The 23,555-nt window shown below is 39.6% G+C and overlaps 1 protein-coding gene across 3 annotated transcripts in view; it reads left to right on the forward strand.

The window, feature by feature from the left end:
* Positions 1 to 23,555, forward strand: part of tmem132e (transmembrane protein 132E) — a 278,566-nt gene that overhangs the window by 206,878 nt on the left and 48,133 nt on the right. The window lies entirely within an intron of this gene.

The following is a 23,555-nucleotide window of genomic DNA, read 5'->3' on the forward strand; positions in this document are numbered from 1 at the left end:
GAATATATATATGTCTAAGAAGTATTGAGGCTGGAGCCAGACTGACCGGACCCCCTGTTGTTTTTCCTTACTTACCTGCTCTATTCCTCTCAGAGTCAGTCTCCAGTCTTCAACCACCATCTGTGAGACCATTTTCTCTTTCATCCCCTGTCTTTGTTCATCTCACTGGAGGAGAGGACTCCTAGGTGGAGGGGTGTTTTTTCTGCTGCAGGGTTGTTTTGTCTGGTTGATTTTAAATTAGACAATTTCTTGAGAACGCTTCTGGAAACCGATGCCTTGCAGCAAAGTAGGACACATTTGTCATGGCCATTTTTTTTCGCCCTCCCATGCTTTGTAATGGCTATTAAGCACTCACAGCTTTGCACTGAGTCTTGAACCCTCACATTTATTCTGTCTTTATGTATTTATTTTACATTTCAGAGGAGTTGGTACTGCAACTGTGAGAGGCAACAGAATTAAAATGGGCTTTACAGAGAAAAAAACACCTTCTGTTTCTGAAGTCGTGCTTATGAAGTGGATTGGACACACACCATTCTCCTCGGTGGAGAGGTTTCGAGGACTGGGTTCTCTTTGTTAGCTCCTCCGTGGGAAGTGTCCTGTTTCGGAGAGTGATTCTTCATGTTGTTGCTCTGAAGAGCTTCCTGCACAAAGAGACAAAGGGTGGCTAAAACAGGCTCGTTATTTCAGGCTCAGGCTTATTTTTCTTTCACTAACTTTTGTAGTTCTTTGTAAAAGTCACACAAGTCTGGTTTCCATAGTATTTGCATCACTTCTAACATCTAAATGCAGAAAACAAACAAAACCAAGGCAAAAACTCTAGACTCAGAATGTTATGTGCATCTGGTGTGTATTTGTATTTCATTTCAGCAGCGGCCTAAAATGTCCTGCTTTGCAAGTCTGGAAACACGCTGTACCATATTAAATCTTAACTCTTGTAATCATGCATGTGAGTAAACAGATCATTTTCTTTTTGAAAATATAATGTTTCCAATACAGAAAACATCAAACTGATACATGAACCCTGATATAACATCACCTCTGCATGATCAATCCACTGTACATTCTGACTCTAACTCCTCTGTTTGTCCTCCTTTTTTAGTTTCTCCATTTATTAGCTAGTGTTCTTTCCATCGTCTTTAAACACCCATTCATCTCTGTCCTTTATCAACCTAACCTGCTGTACATGCCCTTCAACTATATGACTCTATAGTTTGTTTCTTCCAGAGTAAGAGTCACAGTTTTTCTCTCAAAGTTATCAAATGTCAAGAGTTAACATCCGTTAGTACATGATCTTTAGTCTTCGAAATTGTCCATCCGTTAGTACATGATCTTTAGTCTTTAGTCATCGAAATTGTTGAGTGAAATGGGTTGAGTTTTGTATTAATTTTGTCATAAAAAAAAAGACACTCCAGGGTTCTTTGAATAGTTCTTCTATCTCTTGTATCTTGTATGACTTAATGCAGTGGTTCTGGTCTGTCTGTTCATCGGTTACAACACCTTACATTTTAATTATTTTCTCTCTTCATTAACATTCAGCTGCACGTAATCTAGCTGCAGTAAACCAACTTTCAGCTCCTCGGTACTTGTATGGACAGCAGATAATTACTACTCCATCAAGATGGCCTTCATTAGCTCTCCATCCACCCACAAAGCAGCAGCTCAGGACTCCAATAATCACCTCCTGTTTCGGCCCACAGACCCCAAGCTCCTCCAAATGAATTTGACACCAACCTGGAGACGTGCGGTGCCAAAGGTTCTCCGCTATTTAGAGTCATTTAGGCATGGTAATGCGGGGAAGGATTGTATTTTCTTTCCCCTACGTCTTCAAAAACAAGGTCTGTGTTTAACGAAGGCCTTGAATTCTGCTCAAATGTGGCACATAAATGAAGTAGGAATGGAGGAGGTATTGATGAGCTAACAGACTAATGATTGGACTGCTGATTGATCTGCTGGTTTACACATGCAGTGTGAGGGCCCAGAGGGCCAGCGTTGGATTCACACTCCTGTTTCTGTACATGACTTTGGGTCATTGGTGTGGCTGTCAAAATGGATGAGTTAACCACCTTAATTAAGTCGTGAAATTGTCCAGATTAAAACATTATAACACCTTTTTATGCATCAATAGAATGATGCTCACTGTACGTCCAATGTCTACCTTCTTACTATTGCTCTAATATACAGTCAATACATATCATTTTCACACACAGTGAGAAAATGTTTTTATTTCACCAAAGCACCTTGAGGTTAAAATACCATCTTAACGTCCAGCAGTCGATATTGGACGCTACAACTTCAGGTCGATGATGCAATGGTGCCATTTAGTTGAACAGTGAATCTTCCTGATCGTCTTGCTGTAAGGCAGGAGCACTAACCACTGTTCCACCGTCTGTTCAGATTTTACTGCTATTATAATTAATTACTGTGATTCTTTCTTGTTGCCCGGTGTGTCCAACTTTTCCATGGCCACACCAACTCTCACACTCTGTGCAGCCCAGCAGCTGTGGCATCAATCGCGGCTCCCATTAATGTTCATTACTCGCTCATTAACATCACAAACATCTGCATGTTAAGTGTGTGCTCACAGTGTCCAATGCTCCAAAATATCAGACATCTGCTGGTAAGTGAAGACTTAATATTCTCAATTTGGCACTGATGCGAATAGACCGGCTTTTAGTGCAGATTCAAGGAGCAGGTGTGAGACATTTGTTCAGGTAAAAGACAAAAAAAAAAAACAACTTTTCTCCAGTGACATGTCTGTCACACTGAGGCAACCTGTGCTTTGGCTTTTCAGACATGTATTCATTCAACATTGTATAATTGATGGTATATCTGGACAGCTCACCTGAGATATCTGCTGCTTCAGTCAGGACTTAATGACGACTTACTCGCTCTGTCCTTCCCTTCAGTTGTCCTCCGGCTCAACATCTTAATGATACCTGCCACGGTTGTCAAAAGCTCTTGTTGAAATCTTATAAGATTCAATCTAGTGAATGCTTTAGGGATCTGCTGTTGAAGAAAAGGCAGAGATTAAAAAAAATGGCAGTAAACTATCCTACTTGTTTATATGGGAGTAATATAAGTCAGATTCTGCTTTAATCAGGTTTACCAGGCTAACTGAATAGATGATAATAATGAAATAAATAATACATCAAATAAATAGTGGAAATATAAACCCAATAAAAATCTGTACTTAATTTCAATCTTAACTCCAAACAAAATCTTGACCCTCAAAGTATCTTCTCACATGTTGAAGACCTGCCAAGGTTCTCCAAATCAGTGGCATTCCCTGATTTTTATTGTCAAATAATCTAATGTCAAACAACTACTTTACGTCCTCACACAAATCTGTGTCTCCAAGTGCGTCTCTGGACCTGGAGGTCTCTGTGAGGAAACTGTTCCAGCATTGACTTCTCAGGCAGCACGTTGCCTCTCTTATCACTGGCCGCGGCTAAGTGAAACTCGATGAAAGCGGCCGAGCTCAGGGACAGCGTAACAGCTCAGTCCTCCAACAGTGTCTCCAGGTCTCACGCCCAGAGTTTCCTCTTCATTCCTATCTGTGCCCAAAGGAACAGTCGTTGGAACTTTGTTATCTCAGTGCACGTTGGGGAGCTGAGTGTAGGGGAATAGGAGCTAATGCCTGCTCTGCTGCGCTGTCTCTCTCTGTAACCTGTTGGTGTTGTGGTGTCTGTTGCACGCTGCCTCCCCCGGGGCTTCAGTGTTATCTGGTGTAGAGGAAGGTGAGAATTCTGGGGGCGTGAAGTAGTTGGTGTGAGTTTACGGATCTCAAACAGCTGGGCCCAGTGAGTCGTCTGTTCATCAGGTTTTATAACGCTGTAGCTCAGTGTGCAGGCGCACTTCTACATGCTGTGACACACAAGCAAAAGAGTTCCCAGAGCTGCATTTCCATTTGATTCACGTCTGTTATTTCCTGTGAGCTGTTGATCCACGGCTGCCTCTGCGGTGTTTATAGTCCATCATTTAGCGACAGAAGTTTAGTATTAATGAAATCAAATTTTGGATATTGGAGGGTGGGGGGGTTGTTTCTGGTTGAAATAGAATCAAACTATTCGGAAAGTAGGAATCGTATTGACTGTTTTTTACACCAAAGCAGGCGTATTATTTTGAGTGTGACCTCTGTATGTGGTTTGTAAGGTCTTTTTTTTCCTCTCTCTTATCAGGCGGCCATATTGTTATAGAAAGCCTAAGTTAGAAAACTAAGTTGGAGTTTACTTGTGTGTGTGTGTGCAGAGGCTCGGTGACTGTAATTGTAGCTGACCCCGATGATGGGACTGATTGCCGGCCATTAAACCGTAAAATGCCAGCCAGGGTGGGAGATAATAAATTCAATGCAGGAACGTGAAAGTCAGCAAAATCAAGCCAAGGCCAGGACAGTAATGGCTAAAGGAGGAGGAGGAGGAGGAAAAGGAAAAGGGAGGGGGTCAGAGAAACTCCAGGAGAGTGTGGCGGTTTAAATGAAACACACACAAACTCTGCTTAAACGCAGCTGAACACAAACCGACACACTCTCTCACACACACGCCGAGTGTCCGTGTGGGTCTGTGCTTTGGTTGCGTGTGCGTGAAGCATGTCGATATTAACTCTGACACTGACAAAAACACTGGGCCCTGTTCAACCAGGCTCCACAACACACAGAGACACATCAGAGCAGTGAGTTAGAAGAACAGCCCACAGCACTGTTACCCATCATGGCCGTCACAGGCCAGCAGTACTTCAGGATTAGGATGGCTGGCTCTGTTATTGGCTGCAAACAGGACATGTTTCAAGCTGCAGTGTGATTGGAGGACGCGAAGTGAACAAAGTGTTATCTATCGTTGATAACCTGGACCGACTGTTCAAGCCAAACTGGACAGACGGTGAATCACCTCCTCCAAAACACCGGCTGTCACGTGTGCCCTCGAAAGAGCCCGTCCTGCAAAATACAATTTAAACCACTGCACATTTACAGTTGTATCATATGGAGCTGGTTTGAACCGGTTTATATTTGTTATTTGTCCTCTTAGTACAACGAAAGTGAATCTTAGCCATCTTACCATGTGCTACTAAAGAGCAAAATGTAGTATTTAAATAGAGAAATGAAGACAGTAATGCTTTCATATCTCCATATATTATGAGTGAACATGCTGAGCTCCTATTGGTTCGTCTATTGGCTCACGGGTGGGTCCTAGGTCCTAATTCAAAATTCGGAAAAGCCCTTTTACTGCACCAATAGGCTTTTAAAACCTCGGAAACGAAAAATCTTGATTAAAATTTAAAGGTAAATAGATGATAAAGGACAAAAAAAGAACATCAATGACACTGTTATCAAACCTAGGCTTTTGTGATTACGTGTCGATTTTTTAAATGAGAATAAAAAAAGGAACATTTGGGGATAAACTCGGCGTAACATACTTGTATCTTGAAACACGTAGAGCAGATCAGCCACGCAGCCGTCACACACTTCACAAACCTTACATTGTGAACTGCGTTATGAGCCTCTGCAGCTGTATCCCAAACAACAGCCGAATGCTCACAATTCAGGACGTGTCTTTTTTGTTTTTTGGCTCTTGTGAGCAAAAAATAGAGCATCTCATCTCGTCAAAGACACGTTCTTATTTCTCCTCTCACTACCGCAAAGCGAAGCTGAGCTGAAGGCGGCTAAGAGACAAAGAAGTGAACACCTCGGTCCCTGGCAACAAGCCAGCCGCAGCATATGGCACAGATACGGACACGTTCATTGTTCACCTGGACGTTTAAAGTTTGTCTGCGGTGTCCTGTGCAATGAATGATGGTACAATAACACAGCGCTGCCAGCATTTTAACGCTTGAAAGAACTGTTGATGACAGGCCGCTCTCTCCTGACCACACAGGGAAGGTTATAACTGCGATACCTGTGCTTTAGTCGAGAAGATAAGACTATTTTTAGCTGTGCATTCAACTGAAGCTGAAAGACTGAAACAATGACACTGTCTGTTAAACCTCCTGTGAGAAGGTAGGACAGAAAGATTTTAACCTTTTGGCTCCTGACCTGGGATTGGACCAGTGAGACTGGAATTGAACAAGTGACCTTCTTGCTGTAAGGCAGTTTAAACCATTTTTTTGTAGTATTGAATGATGTGGAAGTCATTTCATTGTATACATTAATATGTATTTGTGTATATGTTGCACATATTCATGGGTTCAACAAAACAAATATAAGACAAAATATAACAATTCTGTGGTTTAAAATATTCGAAAATGAAGATACTAGCTGTGTAATTATATATATATACGTATATATTTATAAAATCTGTACTATATATATACGTATATATATATATAATCTGTACCACATTTCTTTTACTGTATTTACTTACTGCATTGTTATCTTTGCTGTTCAAGAAAATTCCAGAATAGATTTTCGATGTCATAATAAGTGGAACCGAATTTTCTCGAAATGATGTCTCAGTTCCACCAGATGTTTCCCTCTCCTCCTCACCTTCATCGACCCTTTGCCTCCTCCCACCTCGTCTCCTCTCCTCCTAATCTGCTCAGTAATCTCCTCCTCTCTCCGCCCGGTCTTTCTGCCGTGTGTGAAACACTGGTACTCATTTCTGACAGTGCTGACGAGTCGTGTCCTTTAGCAGCAACATTCCGACGCTTCACGCATTTACTCTGCTGCAGAAGAAGCGAAAGGACATGAATAATGAGTTAGACCTCGTCGTCCTGGTTCTCCTGCTGTGAAAGCAGCGTTTGAGGTTGTAGAATCACTTTACTTTGCATAAATTACTTTTCAGAACATAGACATGCCGCCCATACACACACAGCAGGAGGATGCTGGTATCACCCACACTGATGTTCAATGACTCTGACATGATAGTGATTTTTTATTTCATACTAAAGCACACTTCTGATGTTTCCATGGAAGATGATCTTACTCTACTTTAACTAGGTTTTACTGCCAGCTGTAGCTGGTTAATTACGCCTGGTTGACTGTCAGTGGAACAGCTGGGAATCGATCCTGGTTCTAGTTTATAATGCACACAGTTAAGTGGAAGGACACTGCAAAAACTAAAGTAGAGTGAGTAACTTTTTTAAGTTCTGTTGATGTTCAGACCTGTTTGACTGTAGTGCTTCCTTGGAATTGGATGACAAATGCATTGCAAAACCATTAACCAAATATTTATGTTTCGATGCATTGCAAAACCATTAACCAAATATGTTTGTTTTTCAGTTACTGCCTTTGAGGTCTCTTTCGTCAGTTATTATTATTATTTATTTATTTTTTAGCCCTGAAGCAAAAAATGACTGAATTTCTCCTGAATGTTTTAACTAACTAACCATTGACTCCTTGCAGTTTGTAGTTGAGCCATAAAACATTCAAGTATACAGTAAAATCAGACCATGTACTATTAAAAGAAACTTGAATACAAGTATGAAACATTGACAGCTGACATTTCTTTAGATCATTCAATCCCACTTCACTACAAAAGTAACAAGACTCTAATGGAGGAAAGTACATCGTTTGAAGGCAAAAACTGCATTAAAGTCAGTTCAGTGGGTTTAAAAAATATTTCCAGAATTTCCTGATGGTTCTTTTTCTTCAGCAAGAAGCATTTCAGGCCAGAAACTATTCCCAGTCTCATAATATTATTATTAATTTTTAAAACCTGAGGTAGGACATAAATTTATTCTTGATGTTGAATTTATTAATAACCAATGGTGTCCACCGATTGATGACACACAAAGGTCAAAGGTGGTGGAAGCCTCCTTCTCCTCCTCTGTCACGTAGCACAGAATCCAGTATGAAATAAACAATAGACAGGAACACTGGAGAAGAGTCTAGAAAAGTTTCGGTTTGTATTTTTTATTTCTCAGTTTTAAAAGAGCAGATACTTCTGCATCTTCACCCGCAGTCAGATGGAAAGATCAATATCAATTCCAGCTGCCTGTGTTTGGTACAGATAGAGGAAAGCTGCTTCTCTTTTCACCAGGAAGAGAGGGGAGAAGACAGGAGAGGAGACGCATCGCAGCCAATAGCTTTTCTCTTTTTAAAAGCCCACAGTCGTCCTCACCTGCCCCAGGTGGTTTCTCAACCGTGGTGTGCCCGGGGCATTGACGTCCAGCACAGTCTGCTGAAATGAACCGCCACAGGGTTGCATTCACTCCTCACTACTTCTTGCAGTCTATCCAGTTGATACACACACACAGACACACACACACACATATATATACACACACACACACACACACACACTTGTGTGTGTGTGTAGGGTGGGGCAGGAAGGTAATTCCACCACAAATGTGGTGGAGTTTCTCAAAACATTATTGAAGCGATACCAACAGTTCCCCCCAGCACTTGTTTCATCGTGACAGTACACTGTGTGCGTCTCTTAGAAATATAGCACCACCTTGACAGAAAATATGGTGGAGCAGCATGAAGCAGCATGGCCTCCTTCCTTTCATTACTGTTTGTACAGCTTTTTTTTTGTTTAATAAGCTCTAACTTTTATGCCTTGGGCTACAGTTGGGCTACAATCTTATCCAATATAGGATTACCTATATGGACGGTGTAGCAAAGGTTCAATAGGTCATTGTGTACTAATAGGAGTGGGGATAGAGTAGAGGTCAAAGGGCAGACCCAGAAACATGTGAAATTGAGCTTGTAATTCTCACATGAGGTTTTAGTGGCCAATGTCAAGAAAATAACCTTTGGGTAAACAAACTGTGCTAACTGGGATATGTCCAGTTAGGCTTCCATAGACCGATAGCTTGATCATGTTTGACCAGTGGTGGTTTTCTATAAAGAGAAACATTTGATAAATGTATCTTTGTAATGATCAGAAATGCCCCTGAAACAGAGGCAACAGGGCAAAAAGGTTTGGACGTAGTTGACAGAGATGTTCTACTTATGATCAAATAGGTTTCCATCAAATCTGTGTCTGTCTATAAATAAACATTAAAACTATTCAAACATTTCACAAAGTACACATTTTATTTTGTAGCCAAACAACAAAAGTGTATTCTTCTGCAATCCCACTTCATTACTTCTTTATTACTGCAAAAAGGAGACATTTTTACAAAAATCAATAACATTCGCCTTTTTTTAACTCCTGCTGCAGCTGAAAAATTTTCTCAGACAATGTGTCTCAGACTCTTTAAAAAAAAAAAAAGTTTGCTGCAGCCTATAACTTTTAATGTCTAAAGTCAAAGGTACAAGACTCCGGACGACTCCCTGTGGACGCTCTATTAAAATGCAAATGCTGCTGTTCCATACGTTCACTGTGTTCTGTATGAACTAATGATTAAATTGGCTAAAAACCATTATGTATATTTTTATTGATTTTTTTTTTTTTCAATCATAGCAGAGATTCAACAAGACGTTGAAAACAATTCCCTGAGGTCAGCTGAGGGTAGAGTTTACCACCGGGTCATTATCAACTACTCTACTTTGAATGGTTTTAAAACTGAATACTATTTTCTAGTAGTAGAGCAGGTTGGAGCAGGGTTGCTTTAGCTGTTGTTTACCTGGCATTATTTCTTTTTATCTCTAGGTTAATATATAGTTTTGCTAAACAACTCATTGCATAGATAGGATTTCGTAACAGGAGTTTAAAACCAGGTCAGTACTAAAGTATTATACATTTAACAGTTTTAAAACTTTTACTAATTTTTTCACCAATGTCAAGCTTCAGTATTTTGAATGACTTGGAGCTAACTCTGTGCTAACTTTGGCTGTAGTTGACTGCATTTTTCTGATTTTTTTTTTTCCTTTTATATTACGGCTAATTTGGTTGTTTGATTTTACAGTTGATTTTAATAGCAAACACATCTGGACTGCAGGCAGGTCAGTCAAGCATACAAGCCGCTCACAGTAATTTGTGCAGAATGAGACCTGATATATTGCCATGGTGATTACAACACTGTGTGGCAAGAAATCTGAAATCTAGAATTGCTAATCCCGAGGTTCAGCACCGTCTACGTCTTATCTACGCTCTGTGACAGAAAGACAGATTGATTAAAATGTAGTTTATTTCCATTCTTCCTGTTGCTGCCTGTGCACACAGAGTTTATTTTTCTCCCCCTTTTCTTTCCCTGTGTGCCATTATTACCCTTGGGCTTTGTCTTTTGTCTTCACTCTCTGGTCTAAATGCTGGACGTGGTCTCTCCGTCGTCCTCTCACCCTCCTCCACCACCTGGTGTTGGGGGGAAAAACTGATTAATGCTGTTCAGTTTGTAGGAGAAGCACAGCACACTTTTCCTTGGTGCCACCAATCATTTGCTCTTTAACTCTCTCTTAAGGCGATTCCACCCACCTGCAACTGAAACTCAGATAAGGCTGGGGATTCTGGGAAACATACGGCTGCATTATAATTAATGTTTGTAATTACGCAAACACATTTCAGCCGTTTACAGATTTATTGATTTTTTTTTACCCTACCTGTTGCATAAATCTTTTTTTTCCCCCTTTCTTTTGGCAATATTTACATCACATTTCCTCCATAATGACAGGTGTGTGCCAGCTTAGTTTCAGACTGAACGTTCCCTCTCATTATTCCACAACATCCTGAGCCACGAATCTCCCTGCGTTCGTTGACAGTTGTGAAAAAGACAGCAGTTGATGCTGATGAAAAAAGGTGGAGTGTTCTTGTTCTGGTATGTGTGTGTGCCTGCGTGCGTGTGCATGTGTGTGTACATAAGTCCTCCATCCATCTCCAACTGAGCTATGCCCTTTCATCAGTGCACAGAAACAATGATGCCAGATTACTTAAAAGACCATATCAAATGTCAGGTTGAGCGCTCTTGAAAATCAATGAAACACCAGCCGGTCCTGTCTGCATACTGAATATTAACATGAATGTGCGGCAGCTTCAGCCAAGGACAAATAGTTTTCGTCACTTTTCTGGTCCCACTTGCTTGAATTAACAGTTCTTCAAATTAACTTTAGTTACATTTTTTTGAATGTTTTTACAAATCATGTTTACTATCATTTAAAAAAAGGTGTTCAACACAACATAGTAACATGATTTCCTGTATATTTTACCCATCAGGGTACAGGGTATTTTTACTTTGAAGTTTTTCTACAGTCTTCTGGGATTTCTGGCTTAACGTATTTTTATCTACCAATGAGCAATTTCCCACAAAAAATAAAATCCATCAGCAATTTTTCATTCACTGTCATTTCCACACTCACCTCATTCTCACTCCAGTGCACAATCCATCCCAACATGCAACGGTGTTTAATTAAAACCTCTTCCATAAACAGCCACAGGCTGTTTCATGTAATCAACACACGCCTGTCACGGCTCGTAGAGAGTGATGTGCGCCCAAATGTGCACTCTGAGCTGAAGGTGGTCTGAAATGGCACGCTGCTGCTCGTCCCCCCGTGTTTGTACCGGACAGCATTAATGTTTGACAGGAGCCCAGTGAAATGTAGGGCTATCATTTTTCTGGAAGATACGAAAAACCGAGCAACAGATGCCGTCGTTTTCGTTTAATGAACTGGAGTCTATTCCCAGCTCCCTGACATAAACACCGCCTGTAGATGAGATTCACTTCTCTATTTATGGAGACACTGCCAAAATAAAAGGGGGGGGAGGTGAGGGGAGGAGGTGAGATAACTCAAAGATGTCTGCGTGTTGAAGTAAATCTTTGAGTTAAGAAAAACACATTAAATAATTTTTCTGATTTTTTCTGATCAATGAATTAACAAAGATAATTTTGCACATTTGATGTTTTGTTGCCCTTTACTGTCATCCACAGTATTTACAGGTGATTGGTTGTAATGTATGAAACATCTTCATCTAACCATCTTTACTGTACTTTGTACCAGTGTTTTGCGAGACTGATTCGAAAGGCCAGAGGTCCGTATCTGGCCCACGGGCCTTAATTTGTGACCCATGGTAAAAATATGTCTATGAACATGGATTTGTTTATTTGTCTGATTGATAATGTGTGAGTGAACAACAAGTTTGGGGATTAAATTTTTGTTTTTAGTCCAACAAATTTGGGGATTAAATTTTTGTTTTTAGGTTTTTTTATATCTACAAAATACAGTATGTGTCACTAGAGTGTTATATTATATTATCATCATCAAAAATCTGTGATGTTTGAATCAAACAAATGACCTTCTTGCTGTAAGAACTCACAGAGAAGTTTTTAGTACTGCAGTCCCTTTGCAGTAAACAACATCCCAAAGACTCTCTGCACATAAAGAGCTTTTTTTCTTCCAGTCCCCAGTTCTGCATCCTTTTCACATACAGTGCTGTGTACAGTTTTAACTTGAAGTTTAAATATGCAGTGAGTGCAGATTGTTGTCTTTTAAACTTTATTATCCCATTTATGCGAGTCTCTATCATTTTGTTCTGTTGCACTGAGTAAACAGTGCAGTGTAATTAAAGGAGGTCATTTGCATGCAGCTGATTAGAAAAGTGTTTCAACACAAAGCACAGCATTTACACACCAGTTCATTTCCACTGCATGCTTTTCACAGTCGGAGTATTTAGAGCCGGTTCTTGGATTTGCTCACAAAGCCATAACAGGAGGAAATGGATCAGACTTAATGAGATTTTATTATAGAGAAAAATGGGCTTTTTGCTAAAATATGCTTTCTGTACCCTATATAATCACAATTCTGCCTCTGCTGGGGCTTTTTCCTCCCTGTAAGCTGCCCTCTTTGGATTTGTATTTCTACTGGTAAAAAAAAAGTCTCATCTTTTTGTTAACATTTAGCTTTTTTACTTTACTTAATACTGAATAAATGAATGAATAAAAACAGACCTTTTGGCTAATTCTGGCTGTTTTGCTGAACTGAAGTATTTCCTGTATCTGTTAGTATTCATCTTGGTTCACTTTGACTTCTCGTTTTAAAGGTCACATGTTCTTTATACATTATATTTTAATTAGAGCTGGTAAATACAGTATGCCTTTATTATCTTTTTATACTATTTACTACACACTATTTTTTATAGTATGTATGAGAAATATTTTCAGGCCATAATCTTAATTACCTTAATACTTATTGATTATCTATTATTACCTATGTTCCTTCAGTTTAATCCGTTTTTGTTGAGGCTCTGAGAAATAAAGCCATAATAATTTGGTGGAACTATTATATTTGACTGTATCTAAAACTAATTTGCAGCCTGTTTGAGCTGAATAAGGTCCAGGAACCAGGCGGTAGCATGGCTGCAGGGTTATCAGTAATTGAGCATTTTGTAAAACCACATTATGTTGGCGTGAAACAATAAAATGCTGGAAGTGAACTTGGTGGCTGAGAATGTGTCTCATATGTCGGCTGTCACTTCCTAATGTGGGCGTCAATAACGCAGCAGAATTCACGCTTTCCTTTTTTTCTCTCTCTCGGTGGCCAAGCTCCACTGATATCAAAAATAACATCTTTTGTTTAGTGATTCGGACACGAAGCTGGAGTTTTCAATGGCTCCTTTTGATTCTACACTCACAGAAAAAGCTGCATATTTCTTACCCTCTGCTGATGTTCGTGGTATTGTTGAAGACTCTCTGAGGGGAGATTCGTGCTGCAATTAGATCTGACACACTGTTCCTGTGCTAACTGTGGAACAGAAAAACAAGGATTCATGTCTCAGGTCGGTGCTAAAGTTTGAGTAAACCGTAAAGCATTTCAGAACAATCCAGCAGCTGCTTATTAATATTATTGTACATATACATACACTATTATTGCTATTATATATAATATTAATATTGTTTTCAATATATAATGCATATATATATATTATTAATAAGCAGCTGTTAGCTTTTAGCTTTATGTGGCTACATTACTTTGTGTCAATATTAACAATTTATTATCTCTTCACTTTGTGTGGCTACATTAATTGCATATAAGCTTTTAGCCCTGTGTTACCACTATAGCAGAATAGAATAGAATAAAAAAGCCTTCGTTGTAGCTGCAAAACACAGCAGCACTAGTAAAGATGCCCCAAAGTAACAGAAAGTGCCAGAATGTCACAATTCTGAAATTACTATAAACTATAAACATTCATAGCTCAATAAAGCTAGAACAAGTATTGAACATTTAAAAAAAGTATTATTTTGTGACCCCAGAATGGCACTGTGCTCTGCCTGAGTCAATGGTTTCATGAATTCCGCTGCCCTTTTGTTAATGTTGTTTGTGCAGATGTGTGTCCTGAGTTGATGACTCTGTGGTTTTCAGTATCTTTGGAATTGATTTTCCTCCAACATTTAAGAATCTACTCCAGCCCGTTCCATTATTCCTCAGACTTTCCCTTCCTCTGCCAAACAGAGGCCAGAGGAGTCAACGCTCTGTTCGCAGCACATTCAATGAAAAGTTGTGAATATTTTCAACATTTTTTACTTCACCTTTATAGTACAGTATCTCACTTTGGTGCAGTGTTGTAAGACAAAGTTCAGGGTTTTTTTTCTTAAAAAAAACTCAAAGTAAATGCACACCAGTGCGGATTGTTTTTGGTTTTTGTTTGTTTTGTACAAACTGAGGAAACACTGTGACCTGTAACAGGAAGTGCTGTTTAGCTTATCGAGTGCAGCTAAAAACAAAATGGCTGCATTGTGCTTTATTTGCCATATTTCTTGACAGTTATATGTTGCTTTAATGACTTTGTCATTTGGCTGCTCTAGAAATATTTTAAACCTTCATGGCTTATACTCAGCTATTATTTGTATCACCTGCACGTTAGCATTGCATAGGCTAAGCGTTTCTAATCTTTTCTGCTGCCGCGTTTTGTTAACCTGTCTTTCACCATTGTTGTTAGCTTTTAGCTATTTGTGGCTATAGTTTGCTTTTTGCTTTGTGTTCTGTATTAAGAATATTTCAGGGGTTTTGTGTTTTTATTGTTTATTTATTTTTTAAACAGAATAACAACTAAGTTACCTTGCCCACTGCCAGTCATTCAATGCAGTGTTCCATTCCACTCCATCTCTTCTCTCTCGCCACCAGGCATTTGGTTGAATACATTTTCCAAAAATGTTTTGATTCCTTTCAGCTTGAATTTCACTTTCATTGTTTGGTCATACTGCCCTCACAGGATAAAAGAAAAATTACTTTTTTCTATCAAGGTCAGTGTACAATGCTGTTTTTGGCCATGGATGTAGAAAGTAGAGGCAGTGTTTGCAAGATTGGAAATGTTATTGCTGCGCTGAACAAAATGTTGTGATTTTGTGGTGAAATAAGTTCCGGATCAACCAGAGGAAGTCCGATCAGGGTCGCAGAGGACAAATGCAGCTTTGATGTTGAGATAGTAAAAGAGTTCCTTCAGTTCTGTGTGGCCAGTGGCTAAAAAGGAAGAGGCAGGAACTTTACGAGGCTTTAAAACCCTGACACTGATTTATCCTCTGATAGGAAACTACATTAGCAGACTACAGTGTTTATTTAGAAGGAAATCTAGTCCATACCAGGAATGTTTATGGCCCATGAATCTTTAGGTCCTGATCTATGATTCCATTATTTTTAGGTCCTTTTGTTTTACCAAAATGTTCACTTGGAGCTATGTTTGTGGCTAATGTTGTTGTTTTTAGCTTCTATCTATTATCTGGACCTATTTGATTGTGTTCCATGGTAAAAAAAAAACTTTTACTATTAATATTTATTTATCCTGACTATTTATGTAGGGCAATATTAAAAGTCTCTTTTCTATTTTTGGGTTATTTCCATATGTTTTCTTTTGCTACATCAGTCATATTTTTGGTGACTATGACCTATTATCTAGCTCAGGCATGGGCAAACTAAGGCCCGGGGACCAGATGTGGCCCGTTCAGCTTTTTAATCGGGCCCACCAAACTTAATCAAAAGATATCATTTATTTATATTATCATTATACATCTGCTTTTTCCCTGCATTTTATCATCTTAGCCTTTATGCATGACTTTTACATCGTTACATCATTTATCTTAGGTCACACCAGGGCTCCATCTATCTGCTCCTGACCCGGCCCCCCGTTCAATTTTAAGACAATTGTGACACACGAGTCAAAAACTTTGTCAACACCTGAGCTAGCTACTACTTTTTTTTTTTTCTTCAGCGCCATGAAGCTGACAACACTTTGACTGTGGCAAAAGACATGGAAGTAGTCTGACACAAAGACTAGCTGGACAAACTATAACATTTTATGGGACATGCGATACAAATATGTCAAGAAAAATTGAAGGACAATCCTTTTGGACAATTGAAGGTTGTTTGACCTTGAACTACTCCAGGAAGTGTTTCACCACTTCCAGATGGAAGCACAAAGACGTCCCCAAGACGAGAGATTCTCCATCTTGGAAGTCGATCATTGACTAGAGAATAGGTTTTATATTCCTGCTTCTGTGTTAAAGAGATGTCACACTTTTTCTCTCTCTAAACTGATTTCATACACTGTCACTTTCCTCTCGAGAATTCCCGAGCCTGTGGGAAATAAAGGCAGATTTGCATTTCAAAGAGCCGGATTTGTAAAAGGTAAAGAGTTTGTCACATTTCAGACTCACTGTTCTCAGGTGTTTTCACTGTCAGGATAATTGACATCATTCGGAGTAGTGTCGGGAACGTTCTCAGTTTGCCTCAGATTACTGTTGAGCGTTGTGAAAATTGATTATAGGAGAAGACGTCAACTGTGTTGGTGTTTGGATCAGAGATTGATGTCTGCAGATTCACTTAAAACCCAAAGAGAGCTCTGTCTGCAACATGACACGTCTGGAACATTCATCATCCAACAGAGTTAAGTTTCTTTAAGACGCAGTCATTGAAGGAGCGTGAAAGGCAGACTGTGCACTGGGATTACAGCATGGGACAAACTGAGATGGTGGAGACGCCTCCGTTCTTCATCACCTCACTCGTTCAGTCATTTTCTACCACTAAATCTGTTCAGGGTGAAGCGGGAGCTGGAGTTAACCCCAGCGGTTTTTGAGTCCATTAAATGAAAAACAACCATTCACACTCACACGTTCCCATCACATCAGACAATGAAACGTTTAGCACCAACCCCATGGTTCCCACTGATGCAATCAACTGTCTTCTCACTCTAGATATTCTTATTCATTACTCTTAAAAATATGTATTTTCTGTGCAAACCGTCATTTTGTTGTAAGCTACCATGAGGCTTGACCAGCTGTGTGTGGCTTCAGAGGCAGAAACTGCAGTTATACTGCCTCATGTGGTCAGTCTGTGTCGCTGCAGGAAATCCATACAAAGATTTAAATTACTAATGCAGTGGGATGAAAAAAACAAATCAAAGTCACCTATGGAGCCAACAGGAGGTCAACAACTCCTGTGTGTCTTCGTTTAAATGGCTGACTTTCTCTATGGAATTCTCTATGAAAGAGAGGCAGTTAAAAAAAAGGCTTAACATTTGTCTCGTTTCCCTTTAAAATAGAGATTGATGTTCTGACCTTTCCACCTGAAGGACATATTTTTTTTTAGGTCTGACTCTCATTGATGATGCAGACAGACCTGGTTCCTGTTGAATTGGGTGCAAAAAATTCTCTCCTAATGTCACACGTTTATGAGACACTGCACATTTTAAATGGCCTAAGTTAGGACCGACTTACAATACAGTTAACTTTCGGAACATCGGAACGTCCTTGAGCGCGACTTAATGGCCATAAGTGTCAGGGTGTGCGGCGTTTTAATGTGTATTCTTTTCCCAGCACTTTAATCAGAGCGTGTCAGAAACGAAGGAGATGCTGATTCGAAGCAGGTTATTACTTAGCAGCATCGTCTCCTGGGCTCTCAGTGCCTGATTATCAGAAGTAACTGTAAATTCAATATACTTTATTGCTAGGTTACAATAATAGTGTGCGTAGCCTTCAGGCGTATTTATCTGGCAATCACTGCAAACATTTAGTTTTCCATTCATTTCTATTATTCCGGCTTTTACCTGTTTCTGTTGAGACAAATAAGTACATATTCTTTTTTTTAAATGTCAGCCCATAAAAGATGTTTGGTTTAATCTGTCACATCTGTAAATTTCATCTTATCTCAGATAAGCTGTAGATACATTTCTATAAAACACTTTGAGTTTTTCTTAGTCCATCTCCACTCTTTGTAGTACATTTTTGTTATCCCAACTTCATCAGAAGGAAATAAAAATCCAATCTGACAGGCTAAGCTTTAGCTAGTAATTTTTTGCCTTGTACTAATCATGTGGCCATATTACATATATTCTAAATATTTAGGATTTTTCGATCTTAGCTCATTTTTTAACTGACTTCCAACCCTTCTATGTATTTATGTTTCACGTTAATATTTCTATCTAATGTTTAGATATCTGTACATGTGTTTTTTGCCTACTCTTTAAATCCACACAAACATGTTGGCTTGATTTAGATCTTTTTGATTTGTGTCCCTTTAACTGAAAGCCTGAAATCAAACAGACACTGTTGGCCATCACAGAACACTGTTCTCCATTTCCCACAAACGCATCGTTCCTTCTGTGTTCCTCATATGTACGTGCGTATTTTTCCATTGAGGGATGAAATTTCTTTTACGCCACCAGTGTGTGGGTGAGTCCTCTCTCTGGAGAGACTTCTAGTTTTACACTAAGCTGCCCAATATGAAACACAAGTTCCTCAGGGGACAAAGTTGAGAACATCAGGAGCCTTGACACCATCCGCCCGCTCTCCACCCTCCTCTGCTTGAAAAGATCTGTAAATTTAATCTGCCATTGTCGCTGCCTGAAGAGGGGGAGCTCAGTCGCCGGCTTTTCTCACCGCTGCTCGCCAGCTATAGCGTCACCGTCTCATGCTCCACTGCGCTCCACTCCCCCATTACATTCTTCTTCATCTCCAAGTCTGTGCTGCAGATATGCTGAAAGCTAACCGTGCAACCCCAGCACCGGCTGCTGAACTCTGCGGTGTCTGTAGGCTGAACCCTGGCTGAAACATTATTGTAATCTCAGTGCATGCACAGCCAGACCTGAACTCTGAGAATGTGAGCTACAGCAGGTCGCCGCTGCTGTACGGCCTCAATTTTCCCCCGCTCTGCGTCTGCGTTGGCAGCTCTGACTTCCACCGGCCTTTTATAATAAATTGGACAGTGGCCATTTCACCAATTGGCTCCTGTGGAAGAAAGGTTCTGGCTTCACCTCGGGGTCTTCAGCTCAGTGCTGGGGCTGATGGGAAGACTACTTAGGATAATTGTCCTGCAAGAGGATGTTGTTTCCTCGCTGCTGATGTCGCATACACACTGTTGCTGCACCTGTGTTTGTGTGTTTGTGAGTGTGTCTTGATACAACAGTATTTTAAAAAGATGATGTTTTATTTCCACTGGTATTTATAGATAAAATATCAAAGTAGTTTAACAAACGCTATGTTTTGGGAAAACGATTAATTTAAAATATTTGTCATTACCTTGAGGTACCTGTGATCACATTAGAGGTTAGACAGAATTAGAAAAATGAAACTTAATTAAAATGCTTGGAAAATAATATGTATTTAATAATTGCCTTACTAATAATTGTTTTAATCAATTCGCATTTAGAAAATAATATGTATTTAATAATTGCCTAACTGTTTTAATCAATTTGCATTTGGTTTTAAAACAAGGCTCATTAATCATATATGTGACCCAATGGTGGACTTTCAGGGATGTTTCCAGCGTTTTCTACAGCCACCCCACAACTACGAGAGCTGGTGATGTTAAAGGATGACTGAATTAAGGCTAATGTATTAAAGAGTTCAAAGAAAACACACATTCCAAAAGGAAATCTAAAGCTTTATGTTTGCCGGTGTGCATTCACTTGAAGTAGTAGTACATCACCTCCATTAGCAGGTCGCTGCGTTACATTTAGCCTCAATGACGTGGAAACTATGAAACATTGAAAAGAAAGCTGTGACAGAAGGTGATAGTCTTTACTTACAATATTAACGCAAGTCAAAAGAATGCGAGGTGTTCATGTGATGTGCCCACAAAACATAAAGAGCTGTGTGTGTGTGTGTGTGATTGGACATATAAAAGCATAACAGCAACCAAGGACAAATAAAAACCTGGACTTGTGCTGAATTATACATGTCATGGAGCTGAGTCAGATGTGCAGTGTCTGCAGCAGCAGGACAAAGTTCCTCCTCTGAGGACTCACGGAGCGTCGCTGGAGACGGTGATGAGGACCAGGCCTGGTTCTGCTGTGTGCACAGCCACGGTGCCTCTGAGACCTTTATCTTCTGACTTTTTTAGTTTTTATTTACTTTCCTTTTTTCATCTGTTTACTACAGACACTTATTTGTATCTGTGTGTTTCTACTGCAGTAATCAGTAAAAGACACTAGGGGCAGTACCAGGACATGGCATGTTTTAGCACATTAACTTGTGGGTAAAACTATGGGCAGAAACAAGTACAAGAATACCTGGGACAGTACAACGAACTGTGTGTGTCCGTTGCGGTAATCAGTATCAGACACTAGGGGCAGTACCAGGGACTAGTCAGTATAATCCAGGACTATTTAGCTCCTGTGATGATTTCCTCTGTGGACTTTGGTGCAGAGAATTGAGAGCATTATAAACTTTTCTTCATTTTTTTTTCCATTGTCACAGTTGTATGGTAGTATTATCTGTTCCCTTTTCTTCTCCTTTATCCTGTGAGCATTTGCTAATAAATATAGCATGGAGATGGAAAAAATTCCATTTCTCCATTCTTCATGTGTGGAAAAAAACGACAACATTCCAAGCTGTGATTTATTTATATTGAAGTGCTTTTTCACATGGAGGGCTAAAGGGAGCAGATAACTGCGAGGTAAACCTGGTTTAAGAGGAAGCACGGCGATTCATCATCTGCTGCTCCTCAGAGGAAGAAGAATTCTGGAGCAGCAGAAGGTACAGAGTATTTCAAACACGTGGAGAGCAGCCCAGGTTGATCATGGGAAGAGGAGTCATAAAAAAAAAACCCTCTCTCCTTCCACTGTATCTCTGTCACACATTTTCAGGCAGCAGCTGAATTGATGAAGCTACAACAAGATAAGACTCCTGTTCAGCCGTGCAGCGTCACAATATACTCAATTTTCTGCTCCTCTGCTTCCCGCGGTCTGGAGCGATGATTCTCACTGGAAGAGAAACAAAGTAGGAAGCGTTTCATCAGCTGTTCAGACCAAACAAACACAAACAGGGTCTGGGGTTGGAAATCTTTGACCATCTGCTGGGTTTGATTGCTCTCTACCAGTGTGTGTGTGTGTGTGTGTGTGTGTGAGACAATCTGTTCTGCTGTTAATGTCGCAGCTGCTCTAGTTCAGGTTAAATAGGGTTAAAGTTAAAGTTCACTGCACTAATGTACACTTTACTACTGTACTACACTAGAGTACATTAATTGGGTATATTTTTGTAATAATATATTGACTTAGAAAAACAAGAAAATGGGACAAACAAAAAGCACAAACCTTGACTTAGCCTTTGTTTTTCCTTCACCCAGTACTTCCAGCGTATCTATAGCCTGAACATTTCATTGGTCCCTGCCGTGTCACCATCGTGCCTATTGTTTCTGAACAAGTTTATTTCTTCTCCGTTCTTTTCTCCCCACAACAAGACAATAAAGTTTTTAAAGGGTAAGGTCGTCATTATTTTAAAGTTCGCACATTGCTTCCGAGTGAGATTCTTTATGTCTTCTTTGTTTTTGCTCAGACAGCAGAAGACTTTTTAATAAAGGCCACCATTTTTATTATTTATTTTTTTGTTTTAGATTTGGCTTTGGGTTATTGTGTGAATTTGGTCACATGTTGTTACTTCAAACAGATTATGACTGTGATAACTAATCTCCAACAGCTTTAATCTTTAACCCCTCAAAAATGACATTGTAATCAGATACATTACTTGATCTAGCACCATGTAATATTTATTTTTTCTCTTTTTTGAAATGAAAACGACATTTAAAAAGAACTCAATTTTGAGTTATTTTCACAGAAGCAGTAATAAATTGTAAAAGGCAAAATATTTTGATCTAATCCAGCACTGAATAATCGTATTATGACTCTGTGCCACCTCTAAAAGCTGTCCCTTTAAGAACACAGGGGGTTCCTTTTCAAAGTGGTTATCTTGATTACAGTGTTTAGCCTCCGTATTTTACCTGTGCATTAAGGGTATTTTTTATTCCTTTCATCTCTGCTGTAATTATCAGACCCACTCATCGCTTCCAGATCAGTTTTATTTAATCGTACATTTTAATTACAGGCCACAACATACTGCTGGTTTTTCCATGAAGAATTTTTGCCATGAATTAATTCCACTTATCGTTCAGGGAAAAAATGTGTTCCTGTGTGCACACACTGTAGTTCCTTTCTTTTTTCTTTTTTTACCCACAATCCACTGTCATCACATTCCTGACTTTGCTAATTTTCGCCTACAAGAAATAAATCACATCAGCGTTTGCAAAGCAGCAGCTGCAGTTTCAAATTTTCTAATTTGCTCAGTGATATTTCCCCTGCCTCACTTTTCCTCTAATTTACACAGCATCGTGTTAAAAAGATTCAGACGGGAGAACTGTGTCTCTGGCAGCTTCCGCCACTGCTGCTGTTGAAAAAAACTGAGAGCTGTTGAAGAGGGAAGATAAATACAGGAGATAGCAAGGTGTCTGGGATGATTGATAAAATCTAAGCCTGTGATCCGGGTGTGAAGGTGTGTTTATCAATCAGGAGTCACAGTCACTGCTGAGATAAAAAAAAAATTACAGAATTGCTCAAAACCTTTTTAAAATGAAATGTATCTACTTAAGGCTACAATTAGTTTGGCCACAATTGCTTAGTTTGTCTCCATTCTAACTAAAATATCTGTTATTAACAGGTGGTAATTTCTGTGCCACAAATATTGTATATCCATGAGTCAACATGGGTAGGATGTTAACGTCTAATAATATGCAAATCAACTCCATTTGCAATAATATTTTAAGTCAGGAATGGCAGAAAAATACATGAGGCTGGTGAAGTGTGCAGTCAGATTGACAGATGGGTTTAGTGGCTGGTGTTATATCTTAGGAATTAGGCTGAAAGAATGTAGTGCATGATGCCGCATTGCTGTGTGGGCGTTACATTAGGACGATCGGGGCAAATGATTGGCTGTATTCAGTCAAAACCAGAAATGGGAAGCGATGTGAACCTCGACCTTACCGAACCTCCTTCAGGTGAATTTTTAACTGATGATAGAAACAACAAATCCCTGAATTTCCCCTACAGTTGTTTCCTGTGACCTTTGCTCCACTTACAGCCTCCGTCTTTATCCTGCTGCCCACAGTTTTAGCCCATTAGCGTTTAGATCATTTCCCACTGGCCACAGAGGCCAATGTCCTCATGACCCATTTATGATACCCTCCACCAGAAATCATGTCAACCCGCCAGGCCACACACTGTAATTTAATCTAACTGGCTGCTGTTAATAAATAAAGCATGCAGACTCAGAGTAAATCACATCACAGCTCAGAGTCTTTAATTTTGCCTTAATGGTCCACTGGAAGGATATATATCAAATAGATTTGGTAGCAAATGTCCCCCAGGCAGGGAAGTTTAAAAATAACTGGAATTTTTCCCACTGCATAATGAGGCTGACGGTAAAATAAATTCATTTGCAGCCATGAATGATTTTGAAATATATCGCCAATCAAATACAATTTAACAAGC

This window comes from Cynoglossus semilaevis, chromosome 19, assembly GCF_000523025.1.
Source record: "Cynoglossus semilaevis isolate Cse_v1.0 chromosome 19, Cse_v1.0, whole genome shotgun sequence".
Lineage (NCBI taxonomy): Eukaryota > Metazoa > Chordata > Actinopteri > Pleuronectiformes > Cynoglossidae > Cynoglossus > Cynoglossus semilaevis.